This window comes from Balaenoptera physalus (assembly GCF_965194825.1).
Source record: "Balaenoptera physalus genome assembly, chromosome: 1".
Taxonomy (NCBI): Eukaryota; Metazoa; Chordata; class Mammalia; order Artiodactyla; family Balaenopteridae; genus Balaenoptera; species Balaenoptera physalus.
Genome location: NC_138882.1, coordinates 73736980 through 73754791, shown reverse-complemented (window position 1 = coordinate 73754791; position 17812 = coordinate 73736980).

Below are 17812 nucleotides of genomic sequence, written 5' to 3'. Positions count from 1 at the left end.
GAACTGTGTACCTTCTGGCTGCTGGTGGGATGTAAAGTGGCAACAGCACTAACGCAAACTGAATGGAGCTGTGCTTGAAAAGGTAAAAATTGAGCTACCATATGATGCGGCAGGGCACCTTTTGGGCCTATAACCTAAGACCACCAGAATCGGAAAGACAGATGCAGGCAAATGTGCACTGCAGCAATATTGAAAGAGCCAAGACATGGAAGCAAAAAAAGGTCCATAAACAGATGACGGGAAAAAGAAGAAGTGGTATATGGACAGAATGGAATAGTAGCCTCGGGAAAAAAATGAACAATGCCGTTTTCAGGACTACAGTTGAGCCTAGAAATAATCATATAACGATAAGTAAGTCAAAAGGGTATGACAAATGTCCTATGATATCATTTATACATGTTATCCTAAGATTGCTACCAATGAACATATTTCCACAGAAAAAGACACTCACAGACTTATCAAATAAACTAATGGTTAGCCAAAATGAAAGGTGGGGGGATGGGTAAATTAGGACTATGGGGTTAACATGAATATACTAATGTAAGTTAAATGTACATAAACATATAACATATAAATGATATGAATTATATAATCACCAATCCCTTCAAAATATACATTCTGTAATCACATACGTGGTAACAGGTTCCGAAGATGAACAGACATATGTATGAATCATTGAGCAGATTCTGTACAGCCAGACAATCAAAACACTCTAATCAAATTTACTCCGATAAGAAGTAGAAAATAAATTTAAAAAACAAACATAAGTAAGGGGATATAAACTTCTGGGGGCTTGTCCCAGCACATTCCACTCTAGTTTACAACCTCGGAACACTACCTCCAGGAAGACTCTGCTGCCCTAGTAACAAGTGTTGAGAACATAATAATGCTGCTGCCTTGTGGCTATTTCCCACAACAGCAGCTTTAAACCCAGTGCCAATGGTTGCTTATAGACTCACAAGGACTGCAGGGCTGTAAATGACACAGGCCCTCAAAAAATGCCCTGGGGTAGGGAATAGGCAAGAAAATTCAACACATGAGAAATTTTTCAAGAAGTCAATAAGAGGAGGGAGGTTGTACTCACTCTTTAAAAAAAAAGGAAAAGAAAAAAAAGGCATGCCTAAAGCTCAGTAAAGGAAATTATTAGCCATATGCAAATTCAAATTCAATAAGGTTTCAGCTCACACCAGTCATGACCAGCAGCAAAAAGTCTACAAACTATAAATGCTGAAGGGGTTTTAGAGAACTGTGTACCTTCTTGGTGCCGGTGGGATGTAAAGTGGTAAGAGCACTAACGAAAACTGAATGGATCTGCTTGAAAAGGTAAAAATTGAGTTAACATATGATGCGGCAGGGCACCTTTTGGGCCTATAATATAAAACCACCAAAATCGGAAAGACAGATGCAGGCAAATATGCACTGCAACAATATTGAAATAGCCAAGACATGGAAGCAAAAAAAAGGTCCATAAACAAATGAATGGACAAAGATGAAGTGGTATACGTACCAAATGGAATAGGAGCCTCGGGAAAAAAAGGAACAATGCCGTTTTCACGACTACAGTTGAGCCTACAAATAATCATATAAGGTTAAGTAAGTCAAAAGGGTATGACAAATATCCTATGATATCATTTATACATGTTATCCTAAGATTGCTACCAAAGAACATATTTCCACAGAAAAAGACACTCACAGATTTATCAAGTAAACTAATGGTTAGCCAAAAGGAAATGTGGGAGCATGGGTAAATTAGGACTATGGGGTTAATATACATATACTAATGTATGTTAAATGTATATAAACATATAACAGATAAATTATATGAATTATATAATCACCAATACCTTTAAAATATACATTCTGTAATCACATACATGGTAACAGGGTCCAAAGGTGAACAGACATAAGTATGAATCATTGAGCAGATTCTGTACAGCCAGACAATCAACACACTCTAATCAAATTTACTCCGATAAGAAATAGAAACTAAATTTAAAAAACAAACATAAGTAAGGAGACATAAACTTCTGGGGGCTTGTCCCTGCACATTCCACTCTAATTTACAACCTCGGAACCCTACCTCCAGGAAGACTCTTTTGCCCAAGTAACAAGAGTTGAGAACGTAATAATGCTGCCGCCTTGTGGCTGTTTCGCACAAGAGCAGCTTTAAACCCACTGCTAATGGTTGCTTAATAGTCCCAAGGAATGCAGGGCTCTAAATGACACCTGCCCTCAAAAAATGCCCTGGGGTAGGGAATAGGCAGGAAAATTCAACACATGAGAAATTTTTCAAGAAGTCAAGAGAGGAGGGAAGTTGTACCTACTCTTTAACAAAAAAAGGAAACGAAGAAAAAGGATATGGTTAAAGCTCAGTATAAGGAATTATTAGCCACATGCGTTTCCAACCTCCAAAAAGGTTTCAGCTCACACCAGTCAAATGGCCATTAGCAAAAAGTCTACAAACTATAAATGCTGAATGGGTTTTAGACAACTCATACCTACTAGCTGCTGGTGCGATGTAAAGTGGTAAAAGCACTAACAAGAACTGAATGGAGCTGCTTTACAAGGTAAAAATTGAGCTACCATATGATGCGGCAGGGCACCTTTGAGCCTATAAACGAAGACCACCAGGATCGGAAAGACAGAGGCAGGCAAATGTGCACTGCAGTAATATTGAAATAGCCAAGACATGAAAGCAAAAAAAAAGGTCCATAAACATATGAATGGAAAAAGAAGAAGTGGTATATGGACAGAATGGAATAGTAAGCTCGGGAAAAAAATGAACAATGCCGTTTTCTGGACTACAGTTGAGCCTTGAAATAATCATATAAGGTTAAGTAAGTGAAAAGGGTATGACAAACAGCCTATGATATCATTTATACATGTTATCCTAAGATTGCTACCAATGAACATATTTCCACAGAAAAAGACACTCACAGACTTATCAAATAAACTAATGGTTAGCCAAAATGAAAGGTGGGAGGATGGGTAAGTTAGGACTATGGGGTTAACATACATATACTAATGTATGTTAAATGTATATACACATATAACAGATAAACTATATGAATTATATATTCACCAATACCTTGAAAATATATGTTTTGTGATCACATACATGGTAACAGGATCCGAAGATGAACAGCCATATGTATGAATCATTGAGCAGATTCTGTACAGCCACAAAATCAAAACACTCTAATCAAATTTACTCCGATAAAAAATAAAAATTAAATTTAAGAAACAAACATAAGCACGGAAACATAAACTTCTGGGGGCTTGTCCCAGCACATTCCACTCTAATTTACAACCTCGGAACACTACCTCCAGGAAGAGTGTGTTGAACTAGTAACAAGAGTTGAGAACGTAATAATGCTGCCGCCTTGTGGCTGTTTCCCACAACAGCAGCTTTAAACCCAGTGCCAATATTGCTTATATAGTCAAGAGGACTGCAGGGCTGTAAATGACACTGGCCCACAAAACATGCCGTGGGGTAGGGAATAGGCAAGAAAATTCAACACATGAGAAATTTTTCAAGAAGTCAATAAGAGGAGGGAAGTTGTACTCACTCTTTAAAAAAAAAGGAAAAGAAAAAAAAGGACATGCTTAAAGTTCAGTATAAGGAATTATTAGCCACATGCAAATTCAAATTCAAAAAGGTTTCAGCTCACACCAGTCATGACCATCAGCAAAAAGTCTACAAACGATAAATGCTGAAGGGGTTGTAGAGAACTGTGTACTTTCTAGCTGCTGGTGAGATGTAAACTGGTAACAGCACTAATGCAAACTGAATGGAGCTGCATGAAAAGGTGAAAATTGAGCTACCATATGATGCAGCAGGGCACCTTTTGGGCCTATAACCTAAGACCACCAGAATCGGAAAGACAGAGGCAGGCAAATGTGCACTGCAGCAATATTGAAATAGCCAAGACATGGAAGCAAAAAAAAGGTCCATAAACAGATGAATGGACAAAGAAGAAGTGGTATATGGACAGAATGGAATAGTAGCCTCGGGAAAAAATGAACAACGCCGTTCTCAGGACTACAGTTGAGCCTAGAAATAATCATATAAGGTTAAGTAAGTCAAAAGGGTATGACAAATATCCTATGATATCATTTATACATGTTATCCTAAGATTGCTACCAATGAACATATTTCCACAGAAAAAGACACTCACAGACTTATCAAATAAACTAATGGTTAGCCAAAATGAAAGGTGGGAGGATGGGTAAATTAGGACTATGGGGTTAACATACATATACTAATGTATGTTAAATGTATATAAACATATAACCGATAAAGTTTATGAATTATATAATCAACAATACGTTTAAAATATACATTTTGTGATCACAAACATGGTAACAGGATCCGAAGATGAACAAACGTATGTATGAATCATTGAGCAGAGTCTGTACAGCCAGACAATGAAATCACTCTAATCAAATTTACTCCGATAAGAAATAGAAATTAAATTTAAAAAAAAAACATAAGTAAGGAGACATAAACTTCTGGGGGCTTGTCTCAGCACATTACACTCTAATTTACAACCTCAGAACCCTACCTCCAGAAAGACTCTTTTGCCCAAGTAACAAGAGTTGAGAACGTAATACTGCTGCCGCCTTGTGGCTGTTTCCCACAACAGCAGCTTTAAACCCAGTGCCAATGGTTGCTTATATAGTCACAAGGACTGCAGGGCTCTAAATGACACCTGCCCTCAAAAAATGCCCTGGGGTAGGGAATAGGCAAGAAAATTCAACACATGAGAAATATTTCAAGAAGTCAATAAGAGGAGGGGAGTTGTAGTCACTCTTTAACAAAAAAAGGAAACGAAGGAAAAGGATATGGTTAAAGCTCAGTATAAGGAATTATTAGCCACATGCGTATCCAACCTACAGAAAGGTTTCAGCTCACACCAGTCAAATGGCCATCAGCAAAAAGTCTACAAACTATAAATGCTGAATGGGTTTTAGCCAACTCATACCTCCTAGCTGCTGGTGCGATGTAAGTGGTAACAGCACTAACGAAAACTGAATGGAGCTGCTTGAAAAGGTAAAAATTCAGCTACCATATGATGCGGCAGGGCACCTTTTGGGCCTATAACCTAAGACCACCAGAATCGGAAAGACAGAGGCAAGCAAATGTGCACTGCAAAAATACTGAAATAGCCAAGACATGGAAGCAAAAAAAAGTCCATAAACAGATGAATGGACAAAGACGAAGTGGTATACGTACCAAATGTAATAATAGCCTCGCGAAAAAAATGAACAATGCCGTTTTCAGGACTACAGTTGAGCCTAGAAATAATCATATAACGTTAAGTAAGTCAAAAGGGTATGACAAATATCCTATGATATCATTTATACATGTTATCCTAAGATTGCTACCAATGAACATATTTCCACAAAAAAAAACACTCACAGACTTATCAAATAAACTAATGGTTAGCCAAAATGAAAGGTAGGAGGATGGGTAAATTAGGACTATGGGGTTAACATACATATACTAATGTATGTTAAATGTATATAAACATATAACAGATAAACTATATGAATTATATAATCACCAATACATTTAATGTATACATTCAGTAATCATATACATGGTAACAGGATCCGAAGATGAACAGACATATGTTTGAATCACTGAGCAGATTCTGTACAGCCAGACAACCAAAACACTCTAATCAAATTTATTCTGATAAGAAATAGAAATTAAATTTAAAAACCAAACATAAGTAAGGAGACATAATTTTCTAGGGGCTTGTCCTAGCCATTCCACTCTAATTTACAACCACGGAACACTACCTCCAGGAAGACTCTGTTGCCCAAGTAACAAGAGTTGAGAACGTAATAATGCTGCCGCCTTGTGGCTGTTTCGCACAACAGCAGCTTTAAACCCAGTGCTAATGGTTGCTTAATAGTCACAAGGAGTGCAGGGCTCTAAATGACACCTGCCCTCAAAAAATGCCCTGGGTTAGGGGATACGCAAGAAAATTCAACACATGAGAAATTTTTCAAGAAGTCAATATGAAGAGGGAAGTTGTACTCACACTTTAACAAAAAAAGGAAAAGAAGAAAAAGGATATGCCTAAAGCTCAGTATAAGGAATTATTAGCCACGTGCGTATCCAACCTCCAAAAATGTTTCAGCTCACACCAGTCAAATGGCCATCAGCAAAAAGTCTACAAACTATAAATGCTGAATGGGTTTTAGACAACTCATACCTCCTAGCTGCTGGTGGGATGTAAAGTGGTAATAGCACTAACAAAAACTGAATGGAGCTGCTTTACAAGGTAAAAATTGAGCTACCATATGATGCGGCAGGGCACCTTTTGAGCCTATAAACTAAGACCACCAGAATCGGAAAGACAGAGGCAGGCAAATGTGCACTGCAGCAATATTGAAATAGCCAAGACATGGAAGCAAAAAAAAGATCCATACACAGATGAATGGACAAAGAAGAAGTGGTATACGTACAAAATAGAATAGTAGCCTCGGAAGAAAAATGAACAATGCCGTTTTCAGGACCACAGTTGAGCCTAGAAATAATCAAATAAGGTTAAGTAAGTCAAAAAGGTATGACAAATATCCTATGATATCATTTATACATGTTATCCAAAGATTGCTACCAATGAACATATTTCCACAGAAAAAGACACTCACAGACTTATCAAATGAACTAATGGTTAGCCAAAATGAAAGGTGGGAGGATGGGTAAATTAGGACTATGGGGTTAACATACATATACTAATGTATGTTAAATGTATATAAACATATAACATATAAACTATATGCATTTTATAATCACCAATACCTTTAAAATATACATTCTGTAGTCACATACATGGTAACAGGATCCGAAGATGAACAGACATATGTATGAATCATTGAGCAGATTCTGTACAGCCAGACAATCAACACACTCTAATCAAATTTACTCCGATAACAAATAGAAATTAAATTTAAAAAACAAACATAAGTAAGGAGACATAAACTTCTGGGGGCTTGTCCCAGCACATTCCACTCTAATTTACAACCTCGGAACCCTACCTCCAGGAAGACTCTGTTGCCCAAGTAACAAGAGTTGAGAACGTAATAATGTTGCCGCCTTGTGGCTGTTTCGCACAACAGCAGCTTTAAACCCACTGCTAATGGTTGCTTAAGAGTCCCAAGGAATGCAGGGCTCTAAATGACACCTGCCCTCAAAAAATGCCCTGGGGTAGGGAATAGGCAAGAAAATTCAACACATGAGAAATTTTTCAAGAAGTCAATAAGAGGAGGGAAGTTGTACTCATTCTTTAACAAAAAAAGGAAACGAAGAAAAAGGATATGCCTAAAGCTCAGTATAAGGAATTATTAGCCACATGCATTTCCAACCTCCAAAAAGGTTTCAGCTCACACCAGTCAAATGGCCATTAGCAAAAAGTCTACAAAGTATAAATGCTGAATGGGTTTTAGACAACTCATACCTCCTAGCTGCTGGTGGGATGTAAAGTGGTAACAGCACTAACAAAAACTGAATGTAGCTGCTTTACAAGGTAAAAATTGAGCTACCATATGATGCGTCAGGGCACCTTTTGAGCCTATAAACTAAGACCACCAGGATCGGAAAGACAGAGGCAGGAAAACGTGCATTGCAGCAATACTGAAATAGCCAAGACATGGAAGCCAAAAAAAGATCCATAAACAGATGAATGGAAAAAGAAGAAGTGGTATATGGACAGAATGGAATAGTAGCCTCGGGAAAAAAATGAACAATGCCGTTTTCAGGACTAGAGTTGAGCCTAGAAATAGTCATATAAGGTTAAGTAAGTGAAAAGGGTATGACAAATATCCTATGATATCATTTATACATGTTATCCTAAGATTGATAACAATGAACATATTTCCACAGAAAAAGATACTCACAGACTTATCAAATAAACTAATGGTTAGCCAAAATGAAAGGTGGGAGGATGGGTAAATTAGGACTATGGGGTTAACATACATATACTAATGTATGTTAAATGTATATAAACATATAACAGATAAACTATATGAATTATATAATCAACAATACGTTTAAAATATACATTTTGTGATCTCATACATGGTAACAGGATCCGAAGATGAACAAACGTATGTTTGAATCATTGAGCAGATTCTGTACAGCCAGACAATCAAAACACTCTAATCAAATTTACTCCGATAAGAAATAGAAATTAAATTAAAAAAAAAAAACATAAGTAAGGAGACATAAACTTCTGGAGGCTTGTCTCAGCACATTACACTCTAATTTACAACCTCAGAACCCTACCTCCAGAAAGACTCTGTTGCCCAAGTAACAAGAGTTGAGAACGTAATAATGCTGCCGCCTTGTGGCTGTTTCGCACAACAGCAGCTTTAAACCCAGTGCTAATGGTTGCTTAATAGTCACAAGGAGTGCAGGGCTCTAAATGACACCTGCCCTCAAAAAATGCCCTGGGTTAGGGGATACGCAAGAAAATTCAACACATGAGAAATTTTTCAAGAAGTCAATATGAAGAGGGAAGTTGTACTCACACTTTAACAAAAAAAGGAAAAGAAGAAAAAGGATATGCCTAAAGCTCAGTATAAGGAATTATTAGCCACGTGCGTATCCAACCTCCAAAAATGTTTCAGCTCACACCAGTCAAATGGCCATCAGCAAAAAGTCTACAAACTATAAATGCTGAATGGGTTTTAGACAACTCATACCTCCTAGCTGCTGGTGGGATGTAAAGTGGTAATAGCACTAACAAAAACTGAATGGAGCTGCTTTACAAGGTAAAAACTGAGCTACCATATGATGCGTCAGGGCACCTTTTGAGCCATAAACTAAGACCGCCAGGATCGGAAAGACAGAGGCAGGAAAATGTGCATTGCAGCAATATTGAAATAGCCAAGACATGGAAGCCAAAAAAAGGTCCATAAACAGATGAATGGAAAAAGAAGAAGTGGTATATGGACAGAATGGAATAGTAGCCTCGGGAAAAAAATGAACAATGCCGTTTTCAGGACTAGAGTTGAGCCTAGAAATAATCATATAACGTTAAGTAAGTCAAAAGGGTATGACAAATATCCTATGATATCATTTATACATGTTATCCTAAGATTGCTACCAATGAACATATTTCCACAAAAAAAAACACTCACAGACTTATCACAGCCTCCATACAAGGCAGAGCCTGGCAAACAAGCAGCCTGGGGGCAGCCAAGCCTACCAGACCACCCACAGTAGTCAGCCCACCACAACAGAAGAGCCCAAGCAGCCCACATAGGGGGTACACCTAGAACATATAGTTCTAGTGACCAGGGGACACTGGGTTGCTGGGACACATAGGACCTCTCCTACAAAAGGCTACTTCTCCAAGGTCAGGAAATGTAACGAACCTACTACATACATAGCAATAAAAACAGCAAGTTAAGAAAAATGAAGTGACACAGACACACGATACAAATGAAGGAACAAGATAAGAACTCAGAAGAAGATCTAAGTGAAGTGGAGATAGCCAATCTACTCAAGAAAGAGTTCAAGGTAATGACGGTAAAGATGATCAAAGAACTCAGGAGAAGAATGGATGACCAGAGCAAGAAGTTAGAAGTTTTTTAAAAAGAGTTAGACCATTAAAGAACAACAAAACAGAGATGACGAATGCAATAACTGATATGAAAAATACACTAAAAGGAAACTACTGTAGACTAAATGATACAGAGGAATGAATCAGAAAAATGAAGGACAGAGTACTGGCAATCACTGAAGATGAACGGTAAAACAACAGATTAAAATGAAATGAGGAAAGTTGAACAGACTTGTGAAACAACATCAAGTGTACTAATATTTGCATTATACAGGTCCCAGAAGCAAAAGGGAAGAGAAAGCAGTGTAGAACCTACCTGAAGATATACGAGCTGAAACCTTTCATAACCTGGGAAAGAAAACAGACATCCAAGGCCAGTAAACACAGTAAGGCCAAAACAGGATCAACCCAAAGAGGACCACACCAAGACTCACTGTAATTAAAATGGCAAAAAAAATAAAGATAAAAAGACACTATTAAAAGGAGCAAAGGAAAAGCAACAAGTTACAAACATGGGAACTTGCATAAAGTTATCAGCTGACTTTTCAGGATAACCTCTGCATGCCAGAAGGGAGTGGCACGGTATATTTAACGTCATGAAAGGGAAAAGCCCATAACCAAAAATACTCTACCCAGCAAGGCTCTCCTTCAGATTTGATGGAGAGATCTAAAGTTTTACAGAGAAGCAAAACTAAAAGAGCTCAGCATCGCCAAACCAGCTTTATGAGAAATCTTAAGGGGGCTTTTCTAAGTGAAAAAGAAAAGGCCACGACTGAAACATAAAAATTAGGAAAGGAAACTTACTAAAGGAAAAACCTCATTGGTTAAGGCAAATATTCACCAGAGGTAGTAAATCAACCATGTACACAGCTAATAGGAAGGATGAAAGAAAACAGAAATAAAACCATCTATATTCACAATAAGAAGTTAAGGGACACACAAAACAAGTAGATGTAAAATATAAGGTCAAATTCAGTAACTGTGGGGGAGGAGGGTAACAATGCATGGTTGGTAGTGTCCATGTGAAATTAAGAGCTCAGCAACTTAAATAATCACACACATACACACTCACACAAAACTGAAAGAAATCCAAACATAATATTAAAGATAGTCCTCACGTCACAGATGAAGGGAATAAACGGGGAAGAAAGGAACACTGAAGAAATTAAAGAGGGATTCTAAAAATACCCAAGACAAATGAAAATGAACACACAATGATCCAAAATCTATGGGACACAGCCAACGCAGTTCACGGGGGAAGTTACAGTGATACAAGCTTATTCTTAGGAAACAAGAAAAATATCAAATAAACAACCTAACACTACACCTGAAGGAATTAGAAAAAGAAGAAAAAACAAAACCCAAAGTTGTCAGAAAGAAAAATTAAGAAAACTATACCATATGCAATCACATCAAAAAGAATAAGAGGGCTTCCCAGGTGGCGCAGTGGTTGAGAATCTGCCTGCCAATGCAGGGGACACGGGTTCGAGCCCTGGTCTGGGAAGATCCCACATGCCACGGAGCAACTGGGCCCGTGAGCCACAATTACTGAGCCTGCGCGTCTGGAGCCTGTGCTCCGCAACAAGGGAGGCAGCGATGGTGAGAGGCCCGCGCACCGCAATGAAGAGTGGTCCCCACTTGCCGCAACTAGAGAAAGCCCTCGCACAGAAACGAAGACTCAACACAGTCATAAATAAATAAATAAATAAATAAATAAATAAAAGAACGTGAATTTCTTTAAAAAAAGAATAAGATACCTAGGAATAAACACACCTAAGCAGGTAAAAGACATGTGCTCAGGGCTTCCCTGGTGGCGCAGTGGTTGAGAGTCTGCCTGCCAATGCAGGGGACACGGGTTCGAGCCCTGGTCTGGGAAGATCCCACATTCCGCGGAACAGCTGGGCCCGTGAGCCACAACTACTGAGCCTGCGCGTCTGGAGCCTGTGCTCCGCAACAGGAGAGGCCGCGATAGTGAGAGGCCCACGCATCGCGATGAAGAGTGGCCCCCGCTTGCCGCGGCTGGAGAAAGCCCTCGCACAGAAACGAAGACCCAACACAGCCAAAATATAAATAATAAATAAGTAATAAATAAATTAAAGAAATCACTATAAAAAAAAGACATGTGCTCAGAAATCTATCAGCCATTGGTGAAAGAAGTTGAAGGCAACACAAAAAGATGGAAAAACATAGCATGTGCATGGACTGGAAGAATTAATACTCTTAAAATAACCATACTACCAAAGACAGTCTACAGATTTAATGCAATCCCTATCAGAATACCAAAGCATTTGCACAGAACTTGAAAAAGTAATTTTAAAATTTGTATAGAAACACAAAGGCCCCAAATAGCCAAACAATCTTGAGAAAGAACAGAGCTGGAGGCATCACGCACCTTGACTTCAGACTATACTGCAAAGTGACAGTAATCAGAGAGAATCGTACCAGAGCAAAAACAGACACAAAGATCACTGGAAGAGAACAGCGATCCCATAAATAAGCCCACACACTTATATTTAATTGATTTATGACAAAGCAGGCAATATGGAGAAAAAACTGTCTCTTCAATAAGTGGTACTAGGAAAACTGGTCAGCTACATTGAAAAGAATAAAATTAGATTATTTTAGAACACCATATATAAAATAAATGCAAAACTGAATAGATACCTAAATGTAGGACCAGAAACCATAAAACCCCTAAAGGAAAATATAGAACATTCTTCAACATAAATGATAGCAACAGTTTTAGGTTCAATCTACTAAGGCAAATGAAACAAAAGCAAAAATAAACAAATGGGACTTCACTAAACTTAAAAGATTTTGCACAGCAAAGGAAACCAAAGACAAAATGAAGAGACAACCTGCTGAAGGAGAGAAAATATTTGCACATAAGAGGTTAACACCAAAAAGATGACTAAGCAAGGGTTCATAGCTAAACTACAGAAAGAGCACATACAACTCAATATCAAAAAAACACCCAAAATCTTTTTTTTTTAAAAATGAGAAGACCTAAATAGACACTTTTCCAAGGAAAATATACAGATAGACAGCCAGAACTCACAAAGATGCTAAACATAGCTAATCGGCAGTAAAATGCAAATCAAAACTATGAGATATATCACCTCAGTCTTGTCAGAATGGCTGTCATCAAAAAGATCACAAATAACAAAGGTTAGTGAGGATGTGGAGAAAGGGAAACTCTTGTACACTCTTGATGTGCATGTGAATTAGTGCAGCTACTGTGGAAAGCAGAATGGAGGTTCCACAAAAAACTAAAAATAGAACTACCATAATATCCAGCAGTTTCACTCTTGGGTATATCAGAAGAAAACAAAAACACTATTTCAAAAAAATAACTGCACCCCAATGTTCAAAACAGTGTTATTTGCCATAGCCAAGATATAGAGTCAAACTAAGTGTTCATCAATAGCTTAGTGGATAAAAAAGATTTTTTATGATGACTTCAGCAAAAAATAAAATTTTGCCATTTGCAAGAACATGGATGGACTTGGAGGGTATTATGCTTAGTAAAATAAGCTGCAGAGAAAACAAGCATGGTATGTTATGAGAAAACAAGCATGGTATGTTACCACTTACACATGGCATCTGAAAAATTGAATACAACAACAACAACCAAAAAACAGACTCACAGATTAAAAAACAGACTCACAGATTAAAAAACAGACTAGTGGTTACCAGCAGGGAGAGATAGGGTGGAGGAGCAAAATAGTGGTAGGAGATTTTGAGGTACAATCCACTATGTATAAAATCAATAACCTACAGTGGTGTACTGTATAGCATGGGGAATATAGCCACTCTTTTATAATAACTATAAATGGAGAAGAAGCTAAACATTTATGAATCACTGTTGTACCTCTGAAACTAATATAATAATGTAAATTAACTATAGATCAATAAAATATAAAGTAAGAAACAATAAAGGGGAGACAGATTATTAGATAGAAATCAATTAAATAAACACAAGTTTTGGAAATCAGGAATTAAAACACAACATGTAAGACACAACATTGGCATTTAAAGTGTACAATCTATTCATTTAAAAGAAATCATTTAAGTGGTAAAAAATGGTACCCATTCTCACAATTTTGTATATCTAGGATAAATTATTATCTACAAAAATATGTTACAAATATTCACTCAAAAAGAAAGAGAAAATTTGGATAAACCCATTTTAGTATACAAATTTAATATCAAAGTCTCTAGGTAAAATTGATTTGAATAAGTTCTGTTACCCACTTCTAGTTTCTTTGTGATGTAAAATCTTTTAAAGCATAAAAATCAGCCTTTCTACATTATACCACTAGACATACATGGAAGTTAAAAGAAATGAGAAGACAGAACAATCAACCAGGAAGGTGAATTTACTGAGAAACAGTCATTCTTTCTCCCTCCTCCTTTTCTTTTCCTCCTTTTCCAGGTCTCTTTCGGTTCCAATCAAGAGAAGTCTTGAGAGTTCTGAGAATATTTCTTTGACGGCTTCAAATCACCATACCTACATCCTCTGACACAACTACACACACGGGAACAAAAATAAACCTCTGCTATCTACTCATGTAGGAGGGATTCATGCAAAATTAACTCCTACATGGAGACCAACAGGTGAGTTTTCTACCTGTTCTTTATAATGTCCTTCCATTATAGTAAATCCCACACATTATGAGGCAGAAGTGGTTACGTGAGCTTTTCCTTCCAGTCAAAAATCTTGCATTCATTTCAAGCACCTGGTGATCATAGGGTACAGCCAGGGAAGGTGCCATCCCCCCTGGGGGTGGGGGGTGGCGGTGAATGGGCTCCCACACCCATGCACCTCCTGATGTACAGATTCTGGAGAAAAGAAGGGCGATCATACCGCAGTCAGCCTGTCAGGCTGTCGGGCCACTGGGCGACCCGACCAGCCTGGAAGGGTCCCATCAGTTGCTGAAAGCAAAACTCTGTCCCCCCCTGTGACGTCAGGCAATTTGGGCCAGAGAGTCAGAGGATAATCAAATCAGAGAGTCAGAGGATAATCAGAGGTAATCAACTCCTCCTCTCTGCTCACCTCCTTGGGGTTACAGCAACCCCATCTCCAAACCCAAATCTGACCCTGGAGTGCCAAACTGGGAGTGGCAGGTGGGCTCTGCCCGTGCTTCAGCGCCCTCTGGAGGTTGTCTGCTCTAAAGGCAACTCTCAGCCCTTCCTTCTCCTTCCCTAGTCATGGGGGCTGCCTTGGTCTCCTGCAGCTGCTGGCCTGATTTCATTCTTCTTTTTTCTCCAATTACAATGAAGTGTCTTACAGAAGTTTGGAATCTCTTGAAGAAGGAAGATCTTTTAGTCAATACACCTTAACTGTGAGAAGTTGGTATCAAGAATGAACCTGAAATACTGTATTTTTCTCCTGATGATTCCAAGGAGAGACAGCACAAGTTTTCTAAATCATAAGAAGAACCAAGGTAAATATGATATTCTGAGCCAGAGATGAAAAAGCAGTTTCTAGCACCCCTTCCTCATGTCATTTAACTGGGATTTAAATCAAACAACTGCCACTGGATTTTAAATCACATGACCCAACTTTAAATCAATCAGCTGCTTCCCTGTAACTCACGTGACTTGGCTTTGAATAGTAAGAAATTCAGAGGTATAAAAAGGATGTTCTGAACAATAAATGGAAAAACAACATTTTAGAAAGTTTTTTTCTTTTCGAATGGACCATTCATTGCCTACAGAATAAAGGATTCTCTTGTGGATTTCTTGAACTGTAAACACATACAATGTCTCCGTTGGCTTGATTGACTTAGATTTGGGTTTTTTTGTTGTTGCTATTGTTAACATATTTCTTGGAGTATAATTACTTTACCTTGTTGTGTTAGCTTCTGCTGTATAACAAAGTGAATCAACTATTCGTATACATATATTCCCATATCCTCTCCCTCTTGTGTCTCCCTCCCACCTTCCCTAACCCACCCCTCTAGGTGGTCACAAAGCACTGAGCTGATCTCCCTGTGCTATATGCAGCTGCTTCCCAATAGCTATCTATTTCACCTTTGGTAGTGTATATATGTCCATGCCACTCTCTCACTTCATCCCAGCTTACCCTTGCCCCTCCCTGTGTCCTTAAGTCCATTCTCTACATCTACGTCTTTATTCCTCTGCAGCGACTCCTGCTAGGGATGGATACTTCCTTTTATGCTCAGGGAAATCCCCTAGTTTGAATATGATTTGAGTTTGATCCTGTGAAACCATCAGAACTTCCCACCAGAGATAAATGAGGAGATTCTGGCCTTTATTAGTATGCACGATGAACACGGGTGTCCTGGCTATACTTGCCAAACCTCCTATTTACCCACCTATTTTTATCCACCTTCCTCCCTGTGAGTACCTTTGACCAACCCTGAGCTCAGACTCCTGACCTATTCCAGTGACTTTGTCAGTCTTTCTTTAAAAATGGACAGGTAATAAAATGAAATTGACCTAGAAGCAGCAGCTCAGTAAGGGAAATAAAATCATCAGAAGTTATCTAATCACAGCCACAGCCATCCAGGGCTCTGTCTTATCTCCTGGGTCATAAGAATGGTACCTTCCTAAACTTGAAGGACATCCAATCAAATAAGCAAAGGTGTTGCTCACCTCTGGCTCTTGGAGGGATTGCTAGGCAGTCTACCCAGTGTATACTAACTGCAAAACACTGTCATGGTTTTGAAACACCTATGATCCAGGAAAGCTTTTTGGGGTGCATGGGGAAGGTTTCTTTTTGACATCAAGCAAAAAATAAATCACCAAGCTCTTTGAGCACAGGGGTTCTTACGAGGGCAGTAGAAGGAAGGAATGGGCAGAAAAGACGATCTCCAATGAAGTTAAGGACATTTTTCCAAAAGAGTAGGATTTAGTCTCAGTTTAAGGAGAACACTTTTAAATAGCTGGAACAGCTCCAAACTGCAGTTTAGGGAACGAGTGCTGCAAAAGAACAGTGCTTTAAAAGTCCTGGCAAGGCAGCAAGAGGATGAAGAGTTGGTTTTGCATAGTTTTGAACACAGGAGTAAAGAAGCAGAGGCATCTCTGACTAAAAGGCCCTGAGATCCTATGGCATCAATGCGTCAGTTGCAGGGGCAGGGGTGTGGGGGGCGATATTTCTCTCTCAATGTCTCCCAGGGCAGCCACCCCTCCCTACCCTAACCCCCAGTCCCTTCACCCTTCCTCCCTCCACTGTTGGGTCCCCAGGGACAGCACTTCTTACGCTGGAGTGCTCAGGCACCATTTCTGCAGTCTGGATTCTTCCTGGAGCCTGGCAAGTTCTGGGACAGGAAGACAGGTCTGCAAGCCCGCTGCGGTGCAGTCGGACCTGGAGGCCTGGAGAGGAACTGGAGCCCTGAAGCCCACCCACGTCCTTGAAGCCGAGGGAGGAACACATCCTCCTAACAGTACTTCTCAGGGGTCAGCGTGCTCCCCACCCGACGGTGATCCATACTCACTTGAGGCAGCAAGCACTGCCTCTAACTGGCCCCCTCGATTCCGCCTTAAGGGTCCTCGCACATGTGTGATAGCGCAGGCCCCGGATCTCTTTAGTCAGCTGAGGCCAGTGCTGCCGGGATCCCTCCAGTCCCATCCCCCAGCCCCTCCCTCTCGGACTGTATGTAACAGAAGAAAGAGCACAGAGGAATAGGCTGAATCAAGGGATCTGGGAGCCTGGGTATGAGTTTGAAGACCGAGAACCTAAGGCGCAATTACATATTACTGAAAACTCTTGTGGGGTGTGTGAGGGGAGGTTAGGGGGCTGAGAGGCTGAGTCGACCTGGTGAGTCCAGCCCCAGGACACCACACAGCCCTGCCCCCCCTTTCCTTGCCATCAGACAAGGGTGACGCAACTCCAGCTGGGACTCTGCACTTCCCCCTCCCTGATTCTCCAGAAGAGCAGGTGGCCCCCCTCTGAGGGCAGGGGCAAGACCACGGACCAAGTCCCCCTGCACTAAGGCACTACTGGAAGCTCTTCCTGAATAGCAGTCCTGGCTTGGAGCGAACCCGTGTACCGCCAAAGCTGGTCTCGTCCTGCAGCTGAGGGACGCAGGCTTTAAGTCAGCTGCCTTGGCTTTAAATCAATCAGTCCCCCCTTGAAGTCAGGTGACCTGATTTTAAATCACTGTGTGCCCCTCAAGCCTGCAACTTCAAAAGTTGGGAACTTCACTTTGATCCCAGCACCTCACACACAGCTGAATGCACACTGTAGTCACCCCCAACCCTGG